Below are 7,721 nucleotides of genomic sequence, written 5' to 3' on the forward strand. Positions count from 1 at the left end.
AGTGGGAGCACAAGGCAGGATTGCTGGGCAGGGCTGGAGGAGGAGGTGGTGTTGCTGTCTTGGCAGCAGCCTGCCCAGGAGAGAGGTGCTGTGGTTAGGCAGCAACCCTTTAGGAGCTTGCATACCTTACAGCAGTTGGGAAAGCAGAGTAGGAGTACTCTGAGATGTATTGCTGAGGCTACCTCTTTCCTCCTCCAAGTGATGGCTGGAAAGAGAGGCAGTTCACAATGCCTGAATGGTCTCTGGTTTCAGGAAAGCTGAGAAGCTTCAGAATGAACTGTGTGTTTTTGGTCTTTGTCATATACAACTGGCTCTGGAAACCTGCCTCTCTGGAGGCGATGAAGAGGATGGAAGGTACCTCTCAGCACAGCAGCTCCGGGCTGGGTGCCCGTCAGCAGGAGGTGGAGTTGGTGGCAGGGAGGGAGAACACCGGGTGTCCCTCTGCCATGGCTTGCAGCCTCTGTAGCTGGAAGTACTGGTGTGCAAACCTAGAGGGCACTGGGACCTCTCGTTCTCCTGGCACCTGATCTTTGCATCTCCCTCAGTGCACTGGCATTTGTATTCAGAATGATGTCTTCGGAATTATTACTCATTTAATAATAAATCTATTAGACTTTATTAGGTTTGCTTGTAAAAAAACAAAACAAAACAAAACAAAAGTTTACTCTGTTTTTGAGAACAGATCAATAAAAACAAAATTGCTAATTAGAAGAGATGAAAAAGGTAAACTCTTCAGGGGGTGGTGCTGAAGCCCCAAATTCCAGTAATAGAAGGACTGAATGAATAATTCATAACTATTTCTTTGATAAATCTTGACTTATTTTTCTGTTTGTGGATGTCTTATTTGTTTTTCATGTTAGCAAATTAAATGTTATAGGCACTTTGGAAATTGCACGCTGTAGATATTCTATAATAGCAATCTGCAGCCAAACTCCTTGATTAAACTGTGTTCCTTAAGTGCTAGCGGGCAGCTCAGTCAGATGCATTCCTGTTAAAGGATTTTCCTTTCTAGTCAAAGGTGCTGATGTGAATGCACATGAACAGCAGGAAAGGCTGGAGTTTACTTTTGGTAGATATCCTGGCTGGCAGAAGTTAACTTCACAAATACTTATATGTACTAGCAAAGAAAGATAAGCACATACTGTACTAAGTCCTCTGAAAGCCTTCACTTATGGCACATGTTTTTGTAAAAGTACTTTGTACACAACTGGGAAGAAAGCTGTACAGCCTGTGGCCAGCAGAGGCTCTTTCCTGTGACTCCAATGCCCACCAGAGAAAAGACTCATTCTCCTATGGGCTTTAATTCTTCTTTCTGTAGTACATTATCCAGGCAGGTGATTTGGAGCCATCACCACTCCCCAGGTAATGCATTTTTAAACAAATGATGAGAGCAAATCCATTTCACAATTAGAGGCTGTAAAAGCTGTTGTGGGTCTCCCAGCCCACCTCCCACTTTGGGGCCAGACTATGGACAACCCCTTAACATCAGTTCATTTGTCATGTACGTTGGACATAATTCAGCAAGGCAGTTGTGCATGTCTTATTTGTGAATAGCCAACATAATCACAGAGACAACAGTATGCACAGATCACATATCTTCACAGGAAGGTCAGGCATAAGAAAATAATTTCAGTAATAGTGTTTATTTAATGTCAGCATGCTTCCTGTTGCTCCTTTATCTGGTAAGCAAAGAAGTAAATACATCCTTGTGCAAAAGGCACAAGTCTTCATTCAAGTGCTACTTCAAGAATTTGAGTGAGGCACAGAGCTATCAGAAACAGACCTGGAATTGTGAAATAAAGCATCTATGGAAAAGGCCCTCTTCGTTACTGTAACATGTTTCCCAGTTTCATTTACAAGGCCAGCTAGTACGTTGGTCAGTTAAAAGAACCAGGGATTGAAGGACATTAAGAACAACTCGTGCAGTCATTTTGAGATGCTGAAATTGTCCAAAGATTATAATATCCCCAAGCATGAGGAATATCTTTATTTTTTCTCTGTACAGACTTGTGGGGGATCAAAAGCACTCACCTGCCTAATGTGACAGAAGACGATAAGATAGTCCTGAGACTGGGCTGGAAGAAGTGACCATCTTACATGCAGCTTTAACGTGCCTGCAGCACTTTCTGACTTTGATCTAATTATTGTGCAACTGCAGTGCCCCAGGACTTCCATGTCCAAAAAAAGTCTGCCTTTCCTTCTTTTAGAGAAGAAGGCAGAGTAGGCTAGGATTTTAAATGGTAACTTACAGTATATGTTAGTGAGACATGCCTACATTTATTTGAATGTTAAGCAACTTAAAGTAATTGCCTCTTTAATTGTTACCTTTATTTTCTGATTTTGATGTAGTGTTAGTAATGGTGTCTCGTGCTATTATTTATTCTCTATGGTTTATTTCGCATCACTAGTAGTCTCAGTGAGGGAGAATGTATCAGTGTAGAGCTTGAATTTTTTCTATAAAATGCCCTGAAATAATGTATTGCTTCTTCTTTGCCAAGACGTAGCAGATAGCTTTGCTGGTGATTTTTCTACTGAAGGACAAATTAATGATTTGAAGTCTGGTTATTTTTGTAATTAAACTTGATGTTCTATATACAACAATACATTCCCCAAATGGTCAGTGGTTGGAAAGGATAAAGAAGGGCACAAACTATATTGTTGTGTAAAAATAACAAAGCTGCTGCACTTCCACTCTGCAAGAAGCAAAAACAGAGAGCCTGTCTAAACAGTGTTCTACTGTGAAGAATAAGGATTTGTAAAATTTGTCTAATGAATTTGTGTAACTAGTGATTTGTGTAATAGAGCACATGGTCATTTCTATAATGCCAACACCTTTCAAATTTCATTCTCATCCCTTATTGTTGTTAGCATACACACACATTATGTCTGAGTATAGTTATTAAGCAGCAGCAGTAACAACACTATGAAAATGCCAGAAGAAATCCTAGGCTCTTCTGGTAACTGGAGCTCAAGCTACGTAAGTACGGATACTCCTGGATCTGATGGCTCGGTCTCAGTCACTAGGTGTCACATCAGACAACTGCAGAGGTTTTTCAGCATATCCACCCTACTGGTGCTTTTTGTGTGTTGAAAACTGGCAGATTTTTATTTATGCCATGCTTAGCACATTTCCACTTTGTTTTCTGTATAAGGAATTATGTGTTCCACTCATTTCAGCCGCTGTCATTTTCACTTCTTTTGAGTCATTTTGTAATCCCAGGGCTTGGCATTCATTTCTCACAGGCGCAGAGTTCACAGCATTACAGAGTTACTTTGCCATCTTTTTGCATGAGTGTGAACAGCAGAAAGTTGGCAAAACTGCTTTTCTTCACCCTGCTTAATTTTAAATAACTACATAATTTAAGGTTCACAGAAGCTAATTAAAGTTGACAAGAAATCTGCATGTTAGGCCTGCGGCTTTAACAGTTCCTCATCTAAAAGCATCTAAAAATCAACCTTATTTATCTTGTCCTAGAGCAACACACTACAAATTTTTCTTTGCTGAAAAAATTACCATCTGGTAAAATTTAAATGACATGAATTCCAGAAAAAAAGGGTGGTTTTATCTGTAAAGACCATACTAATTAGGCCTTTGACCGTAAAGCTAAGCTCAAATCCTTTCAAAGATGGAAATGTTTGAAACATGCCTCTTTTTTTTTTCCAAGCAGAAATGCTAAGTAATGTTGTATCAAAACTGAGTGCAAATTCATGTAAACTTTGGAGATAGAGATGAGGCAGGGAATACGAACAGACCAGTCTTAAAAAGTCAAATTTTTACAGATAAGATTTCTAAAATAAGAAGTAGTCAGGATGTTCTCCTCTGCAAAGAATGCTGGTTTTGTTTGTTTGTTTGTTTGTTTGTTTTTAGAATTCTACTGCTTAAGCATAGATTCATTTTTAGTATGGCTGTGAGGAGAAACAATTTTTTACTTTTACAGGTCTCTATTTTGTCATGGAATGCAAGGATTGCAAATTTGCAAGTGCAATTCGTATTTTGTAGAAAAGCCAGCATTCCCCAGTGCTTCTCTCAGCTTCTCCCACAAAGTCTCGGTATCACTCCTAAAATAAATCAGTCCAGTCCGTGTAGGTTTGATTTTAATTAATCACTGCTGAAGGTGAAGTTGGTACTTCTCAAGCATTCAGAACAACAGACATCATGTATCATTTTCTGTTTTAAATGAGATCTTGTCCTTTCTCTCTAACTGCATCGCCTGTGTTATCATCACAAGTCTACAAAGGGGCAAGTGCCACCGTGATTTGCCAGGGACAGCACTGGGGTTCATCCTGCTCAGCTCTTTAGGATGGCTGCCAGCCATGGCTCAGTGAAAAATGCTCTTTGTCTCCCAATAGTGGCAGTTTCTTCAAGGAAAGTCTTGCAGAGGGCAGCAGTGAGAGAATGGAAAGGAAAATTAGTAATTTTGTTGTCAGCATAGAGCATGGTTGGAGACCGTGGATCCTTCAGAGGCAGGGAGATTTTCAAACTGGGTCCCTCCCTGGGCTACAAGGAACACTCAAGCTGCTAGCAGGTCGTGTTGCTGATGAGGAGTTACGGAGCTCTGGCAGGGGAAGTGGCCAGCAAAACAGCACAGCTGCTGGGTTTGCTTAAGCAATCAGTGGAGTCTCAGCAATTACAACCTTATAAATAGTAAGTGTTCTGGGTACATTTCAGTGCATTTAGTGGTGTCTGTTGGATCATCTCAGCTACACATAAAAATACTTCAATACCTCAGTTGTCAGTCATAAAGTTTAGTTTTATTTGAAAGTGCCTGCTGAAGGAGGCTGGCTCTAAAGACTGGTTTTGCTGTTGTCTGAACAACTGTTAATCTGAAGATCATTGTTGAAAACCTATGTGACGCAGACAGAAGGCTGTGCTTGCATTAGGATAGATTTCTGTAGCACATTTAAATTAGGACTTGTGACTCTGAAGTGAATATCCCTTCAGTATCAAGAGCCTGCACTTAGCAGTAACTTTTCTTCAGCGTAAATAAGCTACAACCTTAAGCAAAGCAAATGCTTTGCTGAGCGGTTATGTCTTTGTCAATGTCTGCTGTTGCCTGTTCACTGCCAGACTGAATTCTTTTCCCTGTCTTGGACAGCTGCTTCATGCTGCCTGCCTATTTCTTCAATCCCTTCTCTGTATATTTTTATTATTTTTAATGTACTTAATTAACGTTATAATACATGTTGACAAAATGCCCTGTGCATCCGAGTGCAGACTGTACCACAGGGAAAGAGTGAGTAAAGCATTGTTTAGCTGAGCTAGAGGTCAGAGATGCTGAGGGTGTGCGATAGGAAGTGGGTGCTGTTGTGTACCCGAGGGAGGAGCTGAAACTCCTGTAGATACGTGTTTTGATGGAAAATTCACTGCAAATAATTCAAACCACTGGATGTGATCCATTTTATCCAGATGCCTCAGATACAGAAATGAGGACCTAGGCACAGCACGTCCAAAGTGCTGAAGAAGACGGGATGTGGGTTCTGCTGTATTCAGGAGTGCCAGCGAGGTTTTTCTGTGTGGGCAGCACAGCAGGACCATGCTCCAACTTTCCAAACATGGCCAACAGAAACAATCCGCTGGCTCCTAGGACTTTCGGAAACAGCCAAGTGTGTAGGAGTAGCGGGTCCCTCTTCCAGCTTCATTTCTGATGTTATTGTTTGTGACAAAGTGTGTGGGACTTTCTCCTACTCATTCTTGGTTTCAGAGAAGACCAGCCAGTCTACTCATCACATCACACTGACTGCAAAGCCAGGGACTGTACGTGGGTGTAGTGTCGGTAGCATAAATCATGAAGCAGAAGAGTGCACAAAAGCAGTTCTGACTGTTGCAAGTGGAAAAAAAAGTCTAAAGCACTGGGTTTCTTCTCTCAATGCTCAGCTCCAGTGGGTTCTAGTTCTTTTCTTGCAGAGGAGGAAGGGCTTGTGACCTTGAGGTCACAGCCTTGAGGTTATGACTTGCTGACAGCTAGCGCTATTGTTTATTGACAATAAACAAATATTGTTTATTGATGATACTCCTGAGGGATTATTGGGGTGGGTTGTGATGCACATCGTCCCTGGAAAATAATTATACAACACCGTATACACTTTGAATAAGCCAGATGCAGATAGCAAGAATACCTGATCTTTCTGAGCTGGCAAGAGAAGCGTGTGTGATCCAGGGTGGTATCCTCTCATAACCTCGACTGTTCTGTCTCAAAAGATTTTAGAGGTATGTAAGATTTGATCAGTATGTTTTGCAAAGCATGTGTGTTTATTTTAAGCACATATTTAAGACCCACTTACCTGCACATTGTTCGAGAACGTGCTGAGGTGCTTGACTAAAATGAGACCTTGCTGAACAGCAAGTGCCACAGAGCTGAGTTCATCACCAGAGTGGGAATGGCGTATTCACATGAAAGGTGTCTTATAATCAGATGTTTAACTAATACATAGAAAATAAAACCCTTGGCCGTATGTGACTCATCTCAGCACTCAAGCACCTATCAGAAGAAATGACTGAATAATGGTCCCAGCACAGATATCTGAAGTAACTACCTTATGAGCAAACTGTTTGGTAGCAATGAAATCAGACACATGCACAAAGGAAAGACCTTCTCAGTAATAAATCTGCCTTTGAGTTTAAGGTGATAAATAAAAATAAAATAAATAAAAATAAAACTGTTCTTCAGTAAAACTAAGAGTTTTGTTGTTGTTTTTACATATGAGTGGATGAAAATTTCTTTCAGTGTGCTTGAATTACATGTAAAACAGCACAGTTGGTTCCTACAGCTGTTATGAACAAATTTGCTCTAAAACTTCTTTTAATATGGCAGACAGGATGAAAAATTTTTAAAAGAGGAGAATAAGGCCATGAAGTAGAGAGAGGAAGAAACCGCTTGTTTGTTTTTTTTTTCAGACATTTTAGTTAAGTTGCAGATTTTTTTTCAAGTTTGGGTAGGCTTTCAGGTATTTCCTATAGCATTTGGTTTGCAGGAGGAATTTTGAACCACTGGCTGTTTTACCGACTAATTATAAAACAAAAGATAATGATCAAAATAGAATGAAAAATGGACCTAAAATTTGTCTAGCAATTAGAACAATGCACTAGGAATGTCTTACATTCCTACCCTGGAAGTGTCTTCTTCTGTATGTCTTACTAGCATAGATACAAGAAGCCAAATCCTTAGTTTTTTTAATGGTACTGGTATTGAATTTGACTCGTTTGATACAAGAAAAGGGCAGAAAAAAAAACACATGGTTTTCTAGGCCAGGCAAATAAAGCAAGAAACATAAGGGAGCTTACTGAAAGCTTTCTACTGTCATATTTCAAGTTGATTTTTCAACCAGAGATGTTTGAATACCTGGACTTCCTTTAATGAAGCCAAGCTTTCAGGGAGTTGTCTGTTCGTACTGTGTACATAGAATATTTAAGTAAAACAGCGTTCCTGCTTTTGCTAATTCACATAAGTAATCTTAATTTTTAATTGAAGCTCTTGCTCCTAATAAATCCTCTGGGATGTCTAAACAAAAATGCTGCACATCTCCTTAATGGCTGTAATTCAAGGCTGTCTTTTTGTCACGGTCAAGACTGTTATTCTGGATTCCTGCTTAATTATGAAGTTAATGCGGTGCGGCAGCTCAGAGGGAATAATGACATTGCTAACGTCAGTCTGCAAGGATAGCTTGTAAGTAGCTGAGATGGCTTGAATATTTTAATTCAATCTATCAGTTTGCTGATGCAT

The sequence above is a fragment of the Anas acuta genome, chromosome 12 (assembly GCF_963932015.1).
Source record: "Anas acuta chromosome 12, bAnaAcu1.1, whole genome shotgun sequence".
NCBI lineage: Eukaryota > Metazoa > Chordata > Aves > Anseriformes > Anatidae > Anas > Anas acuta.